This window comes from Ovis canadensis, chromosome 12, assembly GCF_042477335.2.
Source record: "Ovis canadensis isolate MfBH-ARS-UI-01 breed Bighorn chromosome 12, ARS-UI_OviCan_v2, whole genome shotgun sequence".
Classification (NCBI taxonomy): domain Eukaryota; kingdom Metazoa; phylum Chordata; class Mammalia; order Artiodactyla; family Bovidae; genus Ovis; species Ovis canadensis.
The window spans coordinates 64338240-64359529 of NC_091256.1; the positions used below are offsets into that span (position 1 = coordinate 64338240).

The 21290-nt window shown below is 48.4% G+C and overlaps 1 protein-coding gene across 7 annotated transcripts in view; it reads right to left on the reverse strand.

Annotated features, from left to right (window-relative positions):
- PRDM2 (PR/SET domain 2) overlaps positions 1–21290 on the reverse strand; it is a 131849-nt gene that overhangs the window by 14822 nt on the left and 95737 nt on the right. For 2 of the 7 annotated variants that reach the window (XR_011247554.1, XR_011247553.1), the window contains exon 9: positions 5404–5468. The exons of the other annotated variants lie outside the window; for them this stretch is intronic. The gene's annotated coding sequence lies outside the window, so the exon portion shown is untranslated. The remainder of the gene's footprint in view (positions 1–5403; positions 5469–21290) is intronic. 7 annotated transcript variants of the gene reach the window in all.

Here is a 21290-nt window from a genome sequence, read left to right on the forward strand (position 1 = left end):
CCCCAGAGCTGGCTGGCCACGCAGCCGCCGCGGAGTCTTACATAACCCTCCGTAAATTCTCAGAGAGTGATTCATCTCAAGTCAGCGTCTGACGTTCAGCACTTTTGCAGGCAGCGAGGGAGAGGCAAAGGGTGTGCGAGCCGATGCCTAGGTGAGATAAGCTGAGATGACGTCGACATTCTCTGGAGGTGGGGGAAGCCTCAATAGATGGGAGCCGAGGGAGCCACTACCGGCTTCCTGGTACCCACCACTTCCCACTTCCGGGAATGGTTAGCATCCGAAGCAGGCTCCGCCTTCCACTCCAGGGAGGCCCCGCCCACTCGAATGGGACCACCCCCAGCTTGAGAGTCAAGGGTGGGAGTAGAGGAACAGTCCTGGGATGCCGGAGCCTGAACTTCAGTCCTTGAACCACCACCCAAAACTTGCTATGTGACCTCTGGAAATGCCTCTACCTCTGTGAACCATGGTAGTCTTGCTTGTAAAATGAGGATGTCAAACAAGGGGAAAAGGTAATTGTGTATTTACTGAGTGCCTACTATGCCCTGGTCTTCTCCAGGGGCATAAAGTGTCTTGGACTGCACGGAGAGCAAACCAGTCAATCCTAAAGAAAATCAGTCCTGAATATTCACTGGAAGGACTGACTGATGCTGAAGCTGAAGCTCTAATACTTTGGCCACCTGACATGAAGAACTGACTCATTGGAAAAGACCCTGATGTTGGGAAAGATTGAAGGCAGGAGGAAATGACAGAGGACAAAGTGGCTGGATGGCATCACCGACTCAATGGACATGAGTTTAAACAAGCTCCAGGAGATGGTGAAGGACAGGGAAGCCTGCCCTGCTGCAGTCCATGGGGTAGCAGAGTCGGACATGACTGGGCGGCTGAACAACAACAACTATGCCCCAGGAGTTACTGTAGGGCCTTCATTCTCGGATGGGATGGTGATGACCTGCATCTCAGAGAGGAGGAGACAGAGGCTCGAGAGAGGTGAGGAGGCCCCACGAACATGCTCTCTTGGCCAAAAGGGGTACAGTCAAGCTCTGAAGCCAAGACCACCTGACACCAAAGCTTGGGCCCCTTCCAGACACAGTCCTTGTAGTGACAGGGGTCAAAGAGCTCTTTTCAGTATTCCAAAGGGCTTGAAGGAGTGACCCTCTGCACACTGAACAGCCACGTGGCCACCCACAAAGTCAGAAGGCCGCTCTGGGTGGAATCCTGTCAGCTCAGAGGAGCCCTGGCAGCGGCTCTCAGGCTCCAATACTGGAGACAAGAAAACAGTCTTGGTGCCTGCCCCTCTCCTCAGTCTTACGGATTCTGATTTAGCTGGTCTGGAGTGCAGGCCCGGAGGAGTTTAAAAGCCAGTTGTTGAGAGCCTCAGTCTGAATCCATCTATTCAAAGTGTGGTCCTCAGACCAGCATCAGTAGTCTCTGGGAGCTTGTTAGAAGGACAGCTACTCAGCCCTCATCTGACCTTCTGAGTCAGAATCTAGACTAAAAAAAATTATTTATTTTGGCCACGCTGCTCGGCCTGTGGGATCTTAGTTCCCTGACCAGGGATGGAACCTGTGCCCTCTGCCATGGAAATGCAGAGTCTTAACCAATGGACTGCTAGGGAAGTCCCAGAACCTACATTTTTAATAAGATCCCTGGAAAGGCATCTGTGTGCTAAAACTGGGGGAGCATGGGGCTGGGGGAAACCCCTGCAGGCGGCGTGCTCAGTGGTGGTCTAGTTCTGAAATCTGGGGCAGGACCCGGTGCTGAGGGCACAGTTGCAAAGGAGCAACTCCTTGTAGCTCCTTGTAGGTCACAGAGAGGTGCAAATAGGATGGAAAGAGGGAAAGTCAGGAAGGCAGGCAGGATTCTCAGAGATCTGACCCCAGAACTGAAGCCTGCCTCTCCACAGGCAGCTCCCCTCCCTCTCATCAGCCCTGAGGGTGGCCATGGGCTGGGGCTGGCTCCAGGCTTTTAAGCCAGGTTCTTGGGTCTTCAGGCTTCTCTGGTGAAGAACTGCCTGCAATTCAGGAGACCCAGGTTCGATTCCTGGGTCAGGAAGATCCCCTGGAGAAGGAAATGGCAACCCACTCCAGTATTCTTGCCTGGGAAATCCCATGGACAGAGGAGCCTGGCAAGCTACGGTCCATAGGGTCACAAAGAGTTGGATACTACTGGGCAACTGACACTCGCACTTCATTTTCTTTGATCTGCAGAGGCCATATGTTCCCCAACCCTGCTGGACTTTAACTCCAAACACCAAGCACATGACAGCTCATAACACAAGCCGGTCAGTAGGAGGCTGGCCCAGCCAGCAATGGCCCCTGCCAAAGGAAGTTTCCTGGCTGGGAGATCCTGGCCGTGGCTGCCTCTGGTCCTGCCAGGATAGGCGAAGGGCAGGGGATCCCAGAGGCCAAGTCAGCAGCCCATCACTCTCAGATGAGGACAATGAACCAGAGCAAGATGGTAGCCTGTTCAAGGTCACCCTGCAAGCTCTTCTTGGGAAGGAGTGAGGGGGCATGCCTGGTCGCACTGCTTTGTAGGGGACAATGAGGAAGGGCAGCATGAGGCCCTGATGGACTTGGACAAAAGCAACCCTGGGGGGCAGGTGGCCTCCTCGGCATGGCCCAGATGAGGGCACTCCCAGGTTTGTCATTGCCTCCACCCACCTGCTGCCCCCTGGGGACTCAATCATGGATAGTACAGAGAGTCTGTGCACTTCTCACCCACCTGCCCATCTGCCACCAGGAGGTGTTCAGAGACGGTTCCCTAAACGATAAAAGCAGACCAGGAGCTGGCTCCCCATGCAGTCCAACCCTAACTGGGCCTGGTTGTGTCACTCCAAGACCCAATCATCAAAGGCAGTGTCTTCCCAGAAGGTTGCTCTCACCACCCCACTCAAACCAGGGTCCCTCCACACCCTCTCCACACTTCACTCGGAGCAGTGGGTCATGTCTGAAGGATGTCACACTTGCAGGAGATGTCACAGTCTGTGAGGTGCGAGCTGTGGATGAGCAGCCCAGACAGGAGGGAGAGTGGAGCAGACCCCTTGGCGCTCAGCTCTGACCCCTGGCTGCATCTCTGCCGCTCACTGCCTTTTTTTTTTTTTTTTCCTGGAACCACTCGGTTCAAGCCCAGATGCTGGCCCTTCTCTTCTCTAGATGAGCCAAAACAGTCTGCTTTCTTCAAAAGGAAACTTGTAAGAACGGGAGGGAAGCCAAAAATAAAACAGGAACAAATGCAAGTGTGGCAAGACTGACGGACACATAGAAAACAGATTCCCAATTTGGGACAGAAACGGGCTCCCATGAGGTCCAGATGGGAATGCTCTTTGAAACTGTAAAATTCTATAAGGACACTAAAATTTAATTATTACAAACACTCCATCTTTTAAAGTTGTCTAAGACCAAAGAAGCTAAAAAGATTAAGTCAACTCCAGGGATAAACCCTCGCATGATCTGGAGTTGTTGGAACTGAGAGTCCTGATCACAGGATTTCTAGAACGTGATGCCTGCTGCCTGTCCGAGGATATCAATGAGAAGAGGGGGCTGCCTTGATGGAAAGCCTTGTGGGATCTCAGGGGCTCTTTGCTACCCAAGGCATCTTGACCAGCCTGCCCTGGGAGGCATGGGCGTGCCTGGCTGGCAGGGCATCCCAGACGCAGGGCTGGCACAACCAGGGGAAAGACACGCTTGCTATGTGCCTGAACCAGATGTGAGTCAGTGGGTGATGATGCTGCCCAAAGGGCAGGGGTGCTGTGGGCCTGCAGGCATCCTCCTCAAGGGTGAAGGGGACTGGACAGAGGCTGCCCCTACGCCTTCTCCCCATCTCTGCCCTGAGATCCCCAAGGCCTACATCCTGAATCCCAGCTGACCTCAAAGAGGGGGTCCAGTGGCCAGGGTTGGGACAGTTCACCCTTTTTTATTTTTTACAGAGCAGGAAATGGAGGTGATGATGATAAATGACTTGGACACAGGCCATTGACTCCTCTCTGAGCTGCTTGGGCCTCACTAGGATCTTGCACTCCATTTGGTTTGGGAACTGGTCACTCGTGGAGGGCTCCCTCCCTACAGGGGACAGGCATAAGGCACCACCCAGACACTCCTGAGGAGCCCACAGTCTCATGCTTGCAGACGGGGAATAAGATACCTCCTGATTTTCCTTCCTCCTGATCAGCATCTCCCAAACTGAGGTTCAGTGGAACAGGTTTGCCCAGATGCTTCCCAGGTTCTCATTACCCATGCTCATTACAGCAGCCAGCATGTCCATGCTGACTGCATGCTGCGCGCAGTGCCCGCGGCCTGACATGGAATAACAAATGCAGTCTCCACGAGAGGCCTGTGAGGTGAGTACTGCCTCAGTGTATGAGTGAGGAACAAAGGCACTGAGGGGTTCGGCACCTTGCCCAACAACACACAACTGGCTGGCGAGAAGCAGACGTGGGATTGAAGTCAGCCATTTACTCCAGAGCACGGGGTCACGGAGTCAAACAGACATGTCTGTGCAGGATTTCTGAGTTTTTCACATGCCCACAGGCAGTGTAGGTTCCCAAGAGGAGGATGCAGGCTGGCGTTCATCCCAAACGTATGTTCTTCATTTATCTGATAACTATGTATTGACTGACTGCTCTGTGCAGGCCTGGTGTTGGGGGCACAGTGGAGTGCCAGGCAGACATGAATTCTGAAGGCACAGTGACTGCAAGGGGATGGTTTGGGTTATGGTGACCCTCAGAGGGTACCCTTTAAGCACTCCAAAGTTTGGTGTGTGTGTGTGTGTGTGTTTAATTTAGCCTTTTTAGACAGAAAATTTCTAAGATCGGCCACATGACGCAACACGTCCTGAATCTGAGTTCTTATTCTCTTTGGGAGCCAGATTTTCAGCTCTGCACATGTACACACGGCATCATGTGCCATCATGGAGAGGTGTCCTCTGGGCCTATGAAGGGGAGTGAGCCTTGTCCACACATGAAACAAGACCGAGCATCCTCATGATTATCAGCACTGATCCATCAAGCATCTATTATATACCAGACCTCATGCCGGGCAGGGTTAGAGCAGTAAAGTGAACAGACCTGGTGTCTAGAACACTGGGGTGTGTGACCTGGAAGAAGGTCGTTACTTGCATAATACAAAAGCAAATATAAAATTACAAAGTGTGATTAGCAGGAAGGAGCAAAAAGAGAGGATACGAGAGCTCAGACAAGGGACCCGACTGCAGAAACACTGTGTGTTGAGGGGTGGCGGTGCTCTGCATGCCCCCCCAATAGTTTCTGTTGACTGAGCCCTGGGTTCCGTGGAATGTACAGGGCACATTCCAGGACTGGCTTCACTTTACCATGCTGTCCTTTGCTTTGCTTCATTTGGAGGTGGGAGGGGAGGGAAGGAAAAAGAAAGCAAAAAACGTGTAACTTACTTTACCCCAGCAAGAAGAGAGACAGGGTTTCTAGAAGGGATCATTTCTGTCTCTGAAGGCCACTCCTGGGGACAGAGAGGGGATTGTTACTTTGTTACTACCTACCCTCCTATCCTCATTTTCCTGCCTGAGTCTCAAAGCAAGTTTTACACCAGGGGATTTAGGGAGTTTGCAGATGGGAAAAGGACTGGGGTAAGAGCTCATGAAGTCTGTTCATCGGGCCTTTTCTGAACCATGAACTACAGATCTGGGATCTCTTGCTTGTTACAGGAAGCTGGTTTGAGAGTTTTGTGAGCGGCCCTGCATTTTCCTGGGGTCCCCGTGGCTTGCTGCAGATGGTTTCTCTGGTGGAAACAGTCCACCTCCCTGGAGCAGTGGCAGCAAAGCTGGGGTGACTGTGGCTGGTGTGTCTACCTGGACGAAGCTAGGGACCATGCCCACCACCACCGCGGGCCCCAAAATGTTCTACGATGGTGAAGAGGAGAATCACTTAGGAGTGCCAAGTGGAGAGCACCTACTCAAGTCCAGGAGAGGAGCCTGTGGCCCATGAAGGTCCCCTGCATCAGACGGCACAGCAGGCCCAACACCCCCAGCCTCAGTTCTGGGCTGCTCCTTTTTAACTGTTCTCACTCCCTGGGGATGCCAGCTTCATGGTTTTCAGTTTCATGGGTACTCTTGAGGACTCTCAAATTTATTAATACAGTTCCAGCTGGGTCCCTTCCTCTAAAACGCAAACCTGTGTATTCAACTCCCCTCACCTTGAGTGTCTAATGGCATCTCAAACTTCACATGCCCCTACACTGAATTCCCAGCACACATGTACCCCACAAACAGGCTCCGTCACCTAATCACTGAATGGCAACTCTATCCCTCTGGATGCAGAGGCAGAAACACCTGTCATCATCCTTGACTTCTCTTTCGTCCAGTCTTCAGCAAATCTTGAGGCTCTGCCCTCAGAAGATATCCAGAATTCCACTGCTACTCACCACCTGCACTGCTACATTCCAGTCCAACCACCACTGTTTCTTCCCTGCGTTATTGTGCGCACCTCCTAGTATTTCTATTATTGGCCCCTTTCAGCCTATTCTTAACACATCAGCCAGGGTGATTCTTTCAAAAAGCAAGTCATATCATCTGACTCTTCCCTTCAAAACCTTTCAATGACTCCCACTCACTCAGAATAAAAGCAAAATCTTCCCAAGAACTGCATGAGCCAATATGAATTGGCCCCTGGTTACCTCCCTGTACTCCTCTCCTGGTCCTCCCTGTGACCTGGTCCCCTGAGCACAGATGCTGCTACCTCAGGACCCTTGCACTTGCTGTCCCCTCTGCCAAGGGCTTTCCTGCCCCATGTCCACAGGCGTCGTTTCCCTTCTCCCTCCCCACCCCCTCTTCTCTCTAGGTATACATATAGTCCCTTTACAGTCAGGATGCATTTACATGGTAGCCCTCATTTCACTTAATACTCTGCTCCCCTTTCCATTTCACTTTTCCCCACAGCACTCATCAGCTGACACGCTATACAGTTACTTGCTTGTTCACCGTCTGTCTCTCCCAGTGGGACGGGAGTTCCACGAGGGTGGGGAATTTTGTCAGTTCTGCTCACTAGGACATCCTCCTGGACCAGTGCCCAACGTGCGGCAGCCGGCATTGGCCCTGCATTCTTGAGTGAGTGTATGAATGAATCAATGAATGAATGAAGGGCCAAGGTCTACCATCTTTCTTAACTAAACCACACCGATAATGCATCACACAGTTACTGTTCTCCACTTGCTGCTTCAAGTGGAGCAGGAACTAAAGAAATTTTTAAGAGCAACTTGAGTGCAAAATGTTTCTGTCTTTATGTGAATTTTTCAACGTTTCTCACCCACATCTAATTGGATGGTAGGTTTTTAAGCAAATTACCACGAGCCTTTCTCAGCATCCAAATTTGCTTTTCATAAAAAAAACAAAACTCTATGTTCATATTTCATAGGCTTGGATACTATTTAATTCAATCATACACATCCAATAATACTGGCATATTTATTACTATGCTTATTATAACCACAATCGTTGTTGCGTGTTTTTAGTCACTCAAGTCATGTCTGACTCTTTGCGACCCCATGGACTGTAGCCTGCCAGGCTCTTGTGTCCATGGGATTTCCCAGGCAATACTGGAGTGGGTTGTCATTTCCTCCTCCACGGGATCGTTCTGACCCAGGGATCGAACCCGCCACTCCTGCTGCATCTCCTGCTTCGCAGGCAGATTCTTTAACACTGAGCCACCGGGGAAGCCATACACATGATTATGTTTGTATTATTATAAAACATTGTTAAAACAGTGGCATAAACAGGTTTGGAGACAAATAGAGCTGACTCCTGGCTCCATTTAAAGCTGGGCATCCAAGGGCATGGTGCTCCCTGTGTCACCGGGGGAGTGAGGAGCATCCATTCACATGCCGGGTTGGTTAAACGAAAACCAACTGAGCCTCGGCTCTTATCTCGTTTTATCCACAGCTGGGATCCTAACAGCAGTTCAGAAAGATGTCTGGCACCACCCCACCCTCTGGCTCCTGTCTCTGCAAAGTGCACCCACTCCAATGATTCTTTGGTCACGGTGAACATGTGACTTGATGACCTGCAAACGAGAGAACTCTGTGCTGCCCTCCTCAAGGGCTTGTGTGCAGCCCTCTGACTCCATTGGCTGGATCCCATTACACAGAAGCTCTGGCTCACGGGTGAGATGGAGAAACAGCCCAGGTGAGAGGTGCTCTGAGTCCAGTCTGGGCAATAGCTTTGTTTGGCACAGCCCTGTCAAGCGAGTGTGGCATCGTGAAACCAAACAGCGTTTAGGCTCTCGGAGGAAGGAGGCGTTCCTCATTTTGAGCAAAATAACAAAACATGCAAGAGAAGCCATCCATGGCCATGTACTGTAGAGGCTCTACTTGAGAGGGACTCTTTGGTAGATGTCAGAAGTAAAACCGGAGACAGGGAGGAGGACCTTGTTTTGGGGCTTCCCTGGTGGCTCAGCGGTAAAGAACTCGCCTGCCAATGCAGGAAACACAGGTTCGTTCCCTTGGTCAGGAAGATCCACGGGAGAAGGAAATGGCAACCTGCTCCAGTATTCTTGCCTGGGAAATCCCAAGGACAGAGGAGCCTGGTGGACTACAGTCCCTGGGGTCACAAAAGAATCAGACATGACTTAGCGACTAAACAACAACAACGCTAAGTACCTACTGTGTGCTGGGTGTTGCAGTAGGTGCAGGGTGAAGTGAACACCGCACCAGCAGGGCTCTGTGTGATACCTAATGACCTAAGGTCATATATTCCCCTCAAAAAGATACACGAAGAGCAACAATGACCAAGGCATGGGATCCTCAAGGGTCACCTCGGCTCTGACCCTCAGAAGTGACCCTAATTCTCAGGTGGCCCTGGCTCATCTGTCACAGGGTGTTTTATTATATAAGCATTCAGAGATGAAAAATGTCATGAATATATCAAAAAGACTGCAAAAGCAAAGGAAAATAATTAAAAATGAAAACCAGAAGCAAACGAAATGATGAGATGTGGTGATATCATGTCATTCTTTTCCCCCCTTTACAATACCCAGAGGGGAACTCTGAAGTCTGGGTAAGACTCACTGGAGAAGTTGATAAAAATGAAGACTTCAAAGACCCACCACCCACCCCCACCAAAGATGGTGGTTTAGTATGTCTGGAATTCTTAATAAGCCTCCTAGGTGGTTTTCTGATGCAGGTGGTCCCCTAAGTGAACATCCCGGTGAAATAATCGAAACTAGGTGCCCTTCACACAGCTGGAAACACAGGAAATTTACCACCTCAGGCTGAAATTAACTAGACAATACCTACCAGACTAGCAAACTACTCTCCCCTCTAAGCACCTGCCCAGCCAGATTCAGAACTTTACCTAATGGAACACCTGCCACTGGCCAGCACCAATGGGCTAAACAACTAAAATTTCTTCATTTTTAAGGCTATAAATGATTAACACTAGTGTTAATTATTGTGATGAAGTAACTTCACAGAACCAACAAATCAACTACAGTATCTGATGCCAATCTATTGAGGTACATCAAAGGAACTGGCCCCTCTGTGAAGGCCAAGTTAACCCAGGCTTCCTCTCACCAAACTCACTGGTTAAAATTCATTCACAGGAGTCTAAACGTGAATGAAGGAGGTAGGAGGAGACAACACCTATAAGCCCATGCATTGATTATAAGAGAAACTCTGAAAAACTTCTGGAGGAATATCATGAATTAAAGAGGAAAAGCCAGTCCACAGGCAGGGCCAGCAGCCTGGGCGGCAAGTTCTGGGATGGAACGAATATCCAGGCGTTTCCTTACAGATTCAATCACCTGTGAGCACTTGGCACCAAATAAAACATTTATCCCAAACAGAGATTACAGGACAGAGGCATCGGGTAAGGATCAAGGTGCAGGGACTGCCCTGGTGGTCCAGTTTGGTTAAAACTCTGTGCTTCCAGTGTAGGGAGCCTGAGTTCAATCCCTCAGCAGGGAACTAAGAATTCACATACCACAGGAATGGCCAAAAAAAAGATGTACCTTTAATGCAGAATTAAGGTGCTTCTCCTGCGACAAACTTTTGCTGAGGAACTAATTGTGTGCCCTGTCACCAGAACATTCCTTTGATTCTCTCCACGTGTAGAACATGTGCTTTTGTGAGCTTAAAAGCAAGCAAGCAGTCTGCTGTTCAAGTTCAGTGTGTTTTACACTCAACGCTCCCCTCTCTGCAGTGCACTTTGCTTACTAGGGAGGTCCCTGGGTGTTCTCAGGTCCTAAGCGCCTCTTTAGAGGATTCCCAGGTGATGCTAGTGGTAAAGAACCCGCCTGCCAACGCAAGAGATGCAAGAGACGCAGATTCTATCCCTAGGTCAGAAAGATCTTTCTGGAGTAGGAAGTGGCAACCCACTCCAGTATTCTTACCTGGGAGATCCCATGGACAGAGGAGTGTTCATGGCTATAGTCCATGAGGTCGCCAAGAGTCAGACATGACTGAGCACACACAACCTCCTTATTTACATACCACATCAACAGGGCCCCTGTCTGACTTCCCAGCCCACGATGATCAAACACTATTTAAAGGCTGCCAGGGAGTACAGACGATACCCACAAACAGGTGAAAAAGTAGATGGTGAGAGGTACAACCTTCTCCAAAAATACTTGAGCCACATGCATCTCAAGCTTCTGGGTCCTGCACACCCGAACTCTGAGGGTGTCACTTCACCACCACAAAATACAAGGTGCTAATCACCTTGAGCCTTCCAGGAAAGGTGAAATGATGTTCCGGGCAACTTTTGAAAGTGAGGGAAGTAGTAGCTTCATTAGACCTGACAGCAAAACGCCTGTGCATAGAGTCATCCCCCTTCCTGTGTCCAAGACGGACACCGGGCACTTGGCCCGGCCCGGATCCCTGAGCGTGACCCTGCCTGGAATCCTGCTCATGGCACCCCTGGCAGCTGCTCCCCTTGTACAGATGGAAACCCCAAACCCACTTGCCAACCATGGCTTGGAAAGACTCCTATGAAAACAGAAAAAAAAAAACCAAAACTAAAAAGTTGATGCCAGGGAGCAAGGTTTAATCCTCTGGTGCCTCGATCTGCTCATTCTCCAACAAAGCTGGCAGACGAGGTGGCTCCTCACACCCAAGCTGGCTGAGACTGCTCAGCGTGGTCTCCCGAGAACATACAAATTGGACTTGACCAGGAAGGACCGACCACCTGCCAGTGCAGGAGACGCTGGAGATTCAGGTTTGGTCCCTGGGTTGGGAAGATCCCCTGGCGGAGGGCATGGCGATCCACTCCAGTGTTCTTGCCTGGAGAATCCCATGGACAGAGGAGCCTGGCGGGCTACAGTCCATAGGGTCTCAGAGTCTGACATGACTGAGCACAAACGCAGAAAAGACCAAGACTTTCGTTCACCTCAAGCACAAGTTTTAATTCCTTCAAATTAGCTGGTGCTTCTTGTCCACACCTGGGCAGCTGGGTACTAACAAGCCACATAACCTCTGTGCTGGAGGTTCCCCATCTGTAAAATGGGAAATATAAAAGTATTTCATAGTGTTGGTACAATGATTAAATGGGGCAGTATGTGTAAAGCCCTGAAAACAGTGGGCATCGAGTGCTTTGAAACATCAGTGACCATCCTTCTCATTTCAGTGAACTGGGGTCCCTTTGTTAAATTTTCATGGTTTCACAGAGCTAATGAAGTGTTTTCTTCCAAACTCAGCTTTTAAAAATTTACACTTTAACTTTGAAATTCAAAACCGACAGAAAATAAGTTACACAGGGGGATGACAATTTTTTTTCTCCCACTATGATCTGAAACATGATTTCATTTTATGGCTCATTATCTGATGGGAGAAGGGGAAGCAGCTACAGTCAGGAGAAGGGGGCGACAGAGGACAAGATGGTTGGATGGCATCATCCACTCAATGGACACGAGTCTGAGCAAGCTCTGGGAGTTGGTAACGGACAGGGATGCCTGGCGTGTTGCAGTCCATGGGGCTGCAAAGTGTCCGACACGACTGAGCAACTGAGCAACAGTCAGTACGTGAAGTACAGGCCTGCTTAAGGCACAGCAAAGGGCCCCAGGGTGACGGGCAGCAGAAGCCAGGGTGACAGCCACTTGAGCTCCTTGTCTGGTGGAGGCAAGATACGAAGAAGGAAGGTTCTGGCCACCACGACCCGTGCGGCCATGGAACCTCATCGTTGCCCAAAGTCCAGCCCTTTGCACCTGAGCACCAGCCCCAACCGTGAGTCAGATTCAAATTGAGATTCCAGAGGTAAGAGCAACCCACACAAGGGCAGGCACACCTGTGATCTTCACAACCATCCTTCCTGGTCAGATGGACTGTTATTGCTATTTACAGAAAGGAAAGCTGGGGCTCAGAGGTTAAGGAACTCGCCTAAGGCTAACAGAGCTAATAAGGGGACGAAGCCAGGATCAAACATTTTATCCATTTGACAAACACTTATTGAGCAGCTGCTACCTGGCAGGCAGTGTGGGAGATGCTGGAGATCCATCAGTGAACACACTGAAGCTCCTGCTCAGGGAGAACTTTCATTCTAGGAGGGGGCACATTTAGTAAACCAAGCTAACAAATCAAGAAAAGAATGTATGAATGAGCGAAGGGCCTCTGAGAACAGAAGAGCAGAGGGAGGAGACGGAGGGACGAGGGCAGTACTTCAGGTCGGGATGGACAGGTGATAAGCATCTCCAGGTCTGGGCCCAGTCAGTGTCCTTAGCTACATCCCAGTGCCTGAAATGAAGTCAAAGCAAAACCCTGAGGGGCCCTGTGAGGCCAGGCATCCAGAGCTCCCTGGGTACCTCTGCATCCTCAGGTGCTCCAGGCTCATTCACTGTGCCTGGGGGCCCAGATGGAGAGCTAGGACCATCTGAGGGCCTTCAGGAGTGTTTCTCTGAAACAACTATAAGCTAAGCTGAGGTTTGTCAGTTTCCATAAAGAAATCTTTTTCTTCCCAGGCCTTGGAAAGCATGAGCAGTTTCTTCAGCAACTTGTTCCGAGTTCCTCAGCAGTCATCACCTGCCACGTTCCGGCTCTTTCCACCACGGACGGTCACTACATCCCATCCGTTTCGTGGGGCCTCCCCAGCTCTATCATTGTGAGGACTCAAGTCATCACTGAGCGACAGTGGTCACCATCACCACCAGAGCCGTCAGCCTCATAGGAAGACATGCCACCTCCTCGGGCCCAGCCACTCACAGACTAGGCCCCGGGCTCAGCCAGTGGCCTGTCCTACCCGTGACACGTGGAACCCAGGGAATTAGCAGCCAGATAGCTAGGCATTCAAGGCCAATGTTTATTTCCGGCATGCTCCCCAACTTCTCCCCAGGAGAACCCCTGTGCATGATGGCATCAGCACCAGTCACTTGGGGAATGCAGTGATTACAAAGGATGTGTGTGCTCAGCCATGTCCGACTCTTTGCGACCCCATGGCCTGTAGCCCACCAGGCTCCTCTGTCCATGGGATTCTCCAGGCAACAGCACTGGAGCAGGTTGCCATTTCCTCCTCCAGGGGACCTTCCTGACGCAGGGATTGAACTCGTGTCGCCTGAGTCTCCTGCACTTGGAGGCAGATTCTTTGCCACTGCACCACCTGGGAAGCCCATTTAAGTAAAACCCCAGTGAATTTGATGGTTTCACACAGCAGCAAAGAGCTGGAACCAGTGGGGTTCAGAATCGTTTACTGCAGTGGGGCAGAATGCAGGTGATGTGGTCCTTGTCAGACTCGATCGATTTCTCTGTAAATGAGGGCAACTGTTCTTCCTCAGGTGGTGGGAGAGCTTCCTGGGAGTTAGTGCCGGGAGGGAAGAAACAGCCAAGAATACCCTCAGCTCCTCCATGGTGTCCAGTTACACCCTAAGGGTCCTCTGAAAACTGCTGTATATGGGACAAAGTTTGTCAGATCACTGACCAACACCTTCCTGATCAGACTGACCGTGAAAGCTGTTTTCTGAATGGCTGGCTGACTGAATCACTATAGGAAAATGTGCCTGAATTCACAGGCCCAATAATAGCTTTGGAAATAGAAGCCATCTGAAAATGTCCCTAAACTTGAGCTGGGCTGGCAAGGATTGGATGTGATTATAAAAAGCAAGTGAGAAGAGAATGTTACTGCAAGGAAAATTGAATCCACATGAGTTTTAAATAACTTCATTCCAATAGAGAATGTTAAAATATTATATTTTTGGCAGGTATTAAGTTCTGACACAAATGCAATTTTCAATTTAAATTCTACTTAAAAAAAAAGAAAAAAAGAAAAGGCCAGAATTGTATCCTAAAGCCTAACCTCCCTTCTATTATTAACTTATGTGTGAAACAAACTCTAGGTCATTTAAAAATGTTTCCCACTTAAAATTTACACTTAGATTTAATGCTAAGACTCAAGAGGTCATCTAAACATAACACTGTCATACAGTAGGCTCTTGTCTAAACACTGACATGGAAATATGCTTAAATATGTTCTGATTCAGGACATAAAGCAATACTTTCAACTCTATCTGTAGCTTTCTGTCAATATTGAAATGACACCCTACTGAGTAACCCGGGTAGCATCTATCAAGGAATTTTCAAAAACATCGGCTCTTTGTTTGGCATCCTGCTGTGGGTTATAAGCTGGACCTGTGAAGGCATATTCAGGCATGAACTTATTCCATTCAAAGCTTCTATGTTCTCTGGACCATCCGCCTAAATTTCAGGTTGCTTTCTGTAAGAGACAGTTGAAACAGAATTCAGCTGGCCCAAATAAGGCAGAAAACAGAAGCTCATACTAATCCTATCACCCCAGTGGTTCAGCAAGTTTTATTAATAAAAGTGTTCCCAAGTCCTTTAATGGTTCACAACCGAATGTCATTATTGCAGCAGCTGATAATTTACTGTAGCATCACAATGTTTTTTCCCCCCAATTCTTATTTTTAATCCAGAAAGTAAATAAACCCTACACACCCTTCAAGCTCCAATATTTTAAAAATAACTTTTGACAAAAACTTAACCTTTCGTTTTGCACTCAATAGGGGCTTCCCTGGTGGCTCAGAGGTTAAAGCATCTGCCTCTAATGCAGGAGACCCGGGTTCAATCCCTGGGTTGGGAAGATCCCCTGGAGAAGGAAATGGCACCCCACTCCAGTAATCTTGCCTGGAGAATCCCATGGACGGAGGAGCCTGGTGGGCTACAGTCCGTGGGGTCACAAAGAGTTGGACACGACTGAGCGACTTCACTTTCTTTCTTTGCACTCAATGGACAATGTGCTGACATGGCAAGGGAAGCCCCAAGCAACTCTGATTCTGGCCAAACGGGTCAAGGTTCTCACATGACATCTGAGAATACTCATGGTGAACCAGGGGACCCTGGTTTAGAACCACTTCCAAAATCAAAGAACATTATTATTATTAAACAGAGTTTTGTCGACTAATCAGACTGATCTAAAAAGCCAACTGGGGTCCCCTGGTGGCTCATCGGTAAATAATCCATCTACAATTCAGATGTGAGTTTGATCCCTGGGTCAGGAAGACTCTCTGTTGAAGGAAATGGCAACCCACTCCAGTATTCTAGCCTGGGAAATCCCATGGACAGAGGAGCCTGGCGGGCTACATACAGTTCATGGGGTTGCAAAGAGTCAGACACAACTTAGCAACTAAACCACCACCATGAAGCCAAGTGGACCTGAAAGCTCTACGATGGAGGAAGAAGCATGGCCCACGGTTAAAAAAGTGAAACCACATGTGTTCCCATGAGCGGTTCCATACTATCAAGTCTTGCTGCACCAGGAAGAAGCCTTACCCAGAAGGGATGGTTCTACCTGCTCACTGATGCTTGAAAAGCCCTCATTAGAGACACTAGCAAGTCCTGTATTCTACATTTAGAGAAAATGAAGCTTAAAAAAAAAAAAAACAATTATAAATCAACAGGAAGGTGCTAAGCTTGGAGGCAGTTCCAATCCTAGCTTTCCACTTGTGAGCTGTGTGACCTCTGAACAAAAATCACTCTCCGTTCCTGGTGTCTGTTCCCCCATCTGTAAATGATACCCACCTCATGGGGTTCTTGTCAAGTTTGGAAAATGCTCTGCACAGCAGTTCACACAAAGCAAGCACCTGGAAACTGTCAGCTTCACCGCAGGGCTTATCAGACCACCTCCATCACCTTCTGGAGAGGAAGAGGCACGAGGGAGGGGAGTGGGAGAACGCAGGGGCACTGGTGTGGCTGGAGGCAGGGAATGGATGGCAGCGGGTGGCATGGAGCCGTGCTGGGTGGCCCTCAAACAGGACTCTGGGTGGGCATTTGCCTGAAGGGATGAGCAGCTTCACATTGTCCTTATCACACACTCACTCAAACCTCAGGTTCTGTTCCATTCAATGTTTGTTTTTTGAATACTAGACATTTTCGTCTATAAAGAATTTCAATGGTGATACAGATGTCATTATTTTCACCAATATGTATTTCTTCTTTTTTAAAATCCCACAGCACTGCCGTATTTAAGGCCTTACATCCTGCAGGCAAACTCCCAGGAAAGGGTCAAGGCACCAAGAAGGTGGGGCCCCAAGAGGGGCCTCTGAGCAACGCGCTCAGCAAGAAACTGCACAACAGCCTGACCATTCCTTTCCCCCTGGGGACCTATCACCTCTGTCTCCTGCAGGCATATAGCCCAGGCTCAAGACCAGACCCCCAGCTTTCAGAAAACGTGAACAATGCTGTTAGTACCTACTCTGCCAATGTTGAGAACACACAAGTACTTCAGCAATTAAGACCTGCTGCTGCTGCTAAGTCGCTTCAGTCCTGTCCTACTCTGTGCGACCCCATAGACGGCAGCCCACCAGGCTCCTTCCCTGGGATTCTCCAGGCAAGAACACTGGAGTGGGTTGCCATTTCCCTCTCCAATGCATAAAAGTGAAAAGTGAAAGTGAAGTCGCTCAGTCGTTTCCGACTCTTCACGACCCCATGGTCTGCAACCTAGCAGGCTCCTCCGTATGGGATTCTCCCAAGGCAAGACTACTGGAGTGGGGTGCCAGAGCTACAGTCATTATTTTTCCCATATAAACTCTGAAATTCTTCAGTGTGCACTGAAGTCACCTGGGATGATGACCTGACACACTACCCAGGACCCACCGCAAGGAGGTCTCACTTTACTTAAAAGGCTGGTTTTAGGTCCTTGGAGCTGGGAGCTTGAGTGCCACCTCTGTGTTAAGTTTGAGAAGTGCTGAGCTGGGGCCTGATAACCATCTGGAAGCTCCTGAACACACTCCCCTAAGTAGTGCTGTATCAGGACATTCACAGAGACTGGACCCCAAAAGGGCAGCAGCAGCAGGGTTCATGCGGCCAGGGAGAGAGGAGGCCATGGCAATGTCTCCAAAACTGAATGACAGAAATGGCAGACCATTTCCCTCAATTCTCAGCCTCATCTCTGGACTACTTTAACTGTGGCTTTTATATCCAAGTCAACCTTTCCTTGGGGCTTCCCTGGTGGTTCAGACGGTAAAGAATCTGTCTGCCATGCAGGAGACCTGGGTTTGATCCCTGGGTTGGGAAGATCCCTTGAAGAAGGGAATGGCAACCCACTCCAGTATTCTTGCCTGGAGAATCCAATGGACAGAGGCGCCTGGCAGTTCATGGGGTCGCAGAGTTGGACAGACTGAGCTACTAACACTTTCTTCACTTTACAGCCTTTCCTCACCCATCTGTACTCTAACCCACTTTCAAGGCAAAGTGTCCTTTATGTTTCTAATGGTAAGTCCATCCATTCAAAGTGAGGCCAGATAGCAAGCCAAAATACACAGAAATAAAATAACGAATGTATTTGCTGTTGTTCAATCACTAAGTCATGTCTGACTCTTTGCGATCCAATGGACTGCAGCACACCAGGCTCCTCTGTCTTCCAGTATTTCCGAGTTTGCTCAAATTCATGTCCATTCAGTCGGTGATGCTATCTAACCATCTCATCGAATGCACTGTGAGATTAATTTTAGAAGAGTTGCTTTAACGTATTAAAAGTTTCCAGTTATCTAAATATCCACACTCAAATACTAAGGTAGAAGCATCTTCTTGGCCTCCGAGCCTTGGGAGAACTATGACGAAGTGAGAGGTTTTGAAGTAGTAAAAACTGGAGAAAGGCATCACATGCAAGCTGCACAAAAGTGGGGATTTTTGTCCACTGATGTAAACTGGACACAATGTGTATCTAGAACACAGCCTGGTACTCAATAATTTACTGTGATTTTTGTAAAAAACTGTGCTAGAAAGTACTGCTGCTGCTGCCAAGTCACTTGAGTCATGTCCGATTCTGTGTGACCCCATAGACGGCAGCCCACCAGGCTCCCCCGTCCTTGGGATTCTCTAGGCAAGAACACTGGAGTGGGTTGCCATTTCCTTCTCCAATGCATAAAAGTGAAAAGTGAAAGTGAAGTCGCTCAGTCATGTCTGACTCTTAGTGACCCCATGGACTGCAGCCTACCAGGCACCTCCATCCACGGGATTTTCCAGGCAAGAGCACTGGAGTGGGGTGCCATTGCCTTCTCCGAGAAAGTACTGGTAACATCCAAATTAAAAGAGCCAACCTAGACACTGCCAGATGCTCCCAAACAGCTGCAGGGACATAAGGTTTTAGTTAATAGCTTAAAAAAATTTTCAACTCCACAAAGAGTTAAACCCTAAGCCATTCTTGTGGAGGGACCTGAGCGCCTTCTTGGGGACCCTCACTTGATTAAGTATCTGAGTATTCCCACATCCAGGGGGACATGACAGCCCTCACCCGGCTCTTTCAGAGCCGATGGGAAATATGTAAGCATACACAGCCTGGAAGGAGTTCCTGCTAGAAGGAAAACTCGGGAGACCATCTTGCCCACTCCCCACTCTGGGCAAGGCAAAATACTTGCCCAAGGCTAAGCCACGAAGGAGGGGGATGGAGGTGGTTTTTGCCAGGGGCCTAGAGGGACACCCACTCCCAGCTCCCAGAGCAGCGCCCCTTCCAGCTCACAGCACCCGGGGCAGCACCCGGGGCTCCGCCTTGGGTTCTGGGCTCAGCTTCTAGAGCATTTACAGGGGTAATGCTGAAAGCCGCTTCGCACCTCCACCTCTTCCTTCCACACACCTGCCTCCTAAGCCTTTTAGGGTTTTCTAAGCTGGGAATCCATAAGCCACAAGTGTGAACATCTCACTGAGGGAGGCTGATCACACCTTCAGCTTTACCATCCTTTCCTGAACAGCAAGGACACAGGCAGATAAAAAGTATCAGGACAAGTACTCCCATGGAGGACTTTATGAAACTGCCTGTTTCAGCCATTTTTAATCTTAAAAAAAAAAAAAGCCAGCAATTTCATAGCAACCTAATACAAATGTTACAACTTCTTTGTTTCATTCTTTTCGGATCCATAAAAATAAGTCTCCAGACTAGAGTGAACGGTCCACAAGTATACAAAGGAAGCTGACACTCCACGTCGGTGATTATTTCACTCTTACCAAACCTAAGTTCTGTCTATGCACTTAGCACCAGCGGCTGGCTGCATGTCTACCCTTGAGGTGGTATAAAAGCGACATGAATTCACAAATATTCAGTCAATGCCAAGCAGAGACAAGTGGGAGGAGGTGGGCTGGGGGGCTCAGCACTGCGCTTCAGCGACGCAGCCTGTGAGCGCCCCTCCTACGTGCACCTTCATTTTCCCCCTTAACTGACCCCAATGATGTACAAAATGCAGTCCTTTCACAGCTTTCAGAAAGTTTTTTATTGGTTACAATGATATAAAAAGCATCATTTGAATTCCCCTCATCATGAAGTGCTTGCTAGCAACAGCATAAAAAAACCTTTCCATACATTTGACAAGCTCAAATGATTTATTTCATGCTGGAAGGGGAAAACATAGCAAACACCACTCTTGTCTATAATTATTAACCTCTCTCTCTCTCTCAAGGCTACATTGGTTAAAATCAAAGGACAACCCCTTTTGTATGTCATTTTGTAAATTTTAATGTTTTCTTTAGAATAGTCTTTTATATCACTCTCCAACAAGAATAAAATTACTAACAGCAAACTTCAATACAAGAACACTCTCCAGATTAACAACTCAAACAAAAATGTAAAATGTAAATCACATATAATACAATTGAAGCGTCCAAAACAATTTAAATAATTTTAAATATTTTATTTTTAAACTGCTACAAATGCTTTATACAATATTTCAACATAAAGTCCCCATAACAGAAATGTAACAAAATGGGAATGATAGTGAAAGGGTTAAAGTGGCACAAATTCACCAAACAAGTATTAAACTACAAATTTTAAGAGGTAGATTACTTTTAAAGTTGAGAACAACAAAAAAAAACATGAATAAAACCTAGCCATTTTCCACCAACTCAATCATTAATCGGGGGAAGGCAGATAATTCATGGAGAAATGATACCTATACAACTCAGAAACAGGCCAATTTGTTGGGCTTTTTAAATCTCTTATTAGAGACTGAAGTGTAAAACCTGGTATGTAAATTCATTTACACTTACGTGTAGACAGACATCTGCACAAGCCTGTGATGTATCCTGCACACTGACATACAGCTACCATTTCCAACAATATAACAGTTATAAATTAGTGCCAGATAATAATCTGAGAGGATCATGTCCATTTGGATATATAAACATGACACTGGAAGAGGCATAGAAAAGAGTCCATATTCAATCTGGTTTCTTCTCCATTATGCTGGCAATCGGCTTGTGATTAAAAAACAACAAACAAACAAGGAGACAGGCTAAGAAAGAAGCTCAATGCCTCTGTCTACAATTCACTTAAAGGAAAGGCATCAAGAGCTGGTGTGTGTGACCAGAACATTATGAGACGAGTGCATCCAATCTGCCACCCCTGAAATCTACAGTCGACTCCTGATCAAACAGAGAACTTGCTTTGCAAGGTCAGGTTCAAATCGTTCCTTTCTGCGCTATGTGACAAAAACCAGGGCCACACTCAGGTCTGAGTCACCAGTCCCGGGGACCAGGAGCTGGGTCAGCCAGCCCGTCTCACAGCGCCCTCCGCTGTGCATCTCAAGCATCTGTGAGCCTAGCCTGCGGGTTGGGTTCCAGCGAAGGAGTGCATGCCTGATTCTACCCACGGTAACAAGAAGCCCACTGGCAATCAGCTGTGTGTTAGGATTTTTGAGTCAGCTTCAACTGGTCTCAGAAGCTTGGTAGATTTCATATCCTTTGCCATAGTGCTTATCCTAAGTTGAGCATGCAAGATATTTAGTCAATTATTAAGGTTTGTTCTGTTTGGGGGGACTTTTCTACAGGAAGTTCCTAGAAAATAAGAAAACTGAAGATAAATGACACGACACAACCTTCTATGAACTGACCAAGATTAAGAAAAGGCAG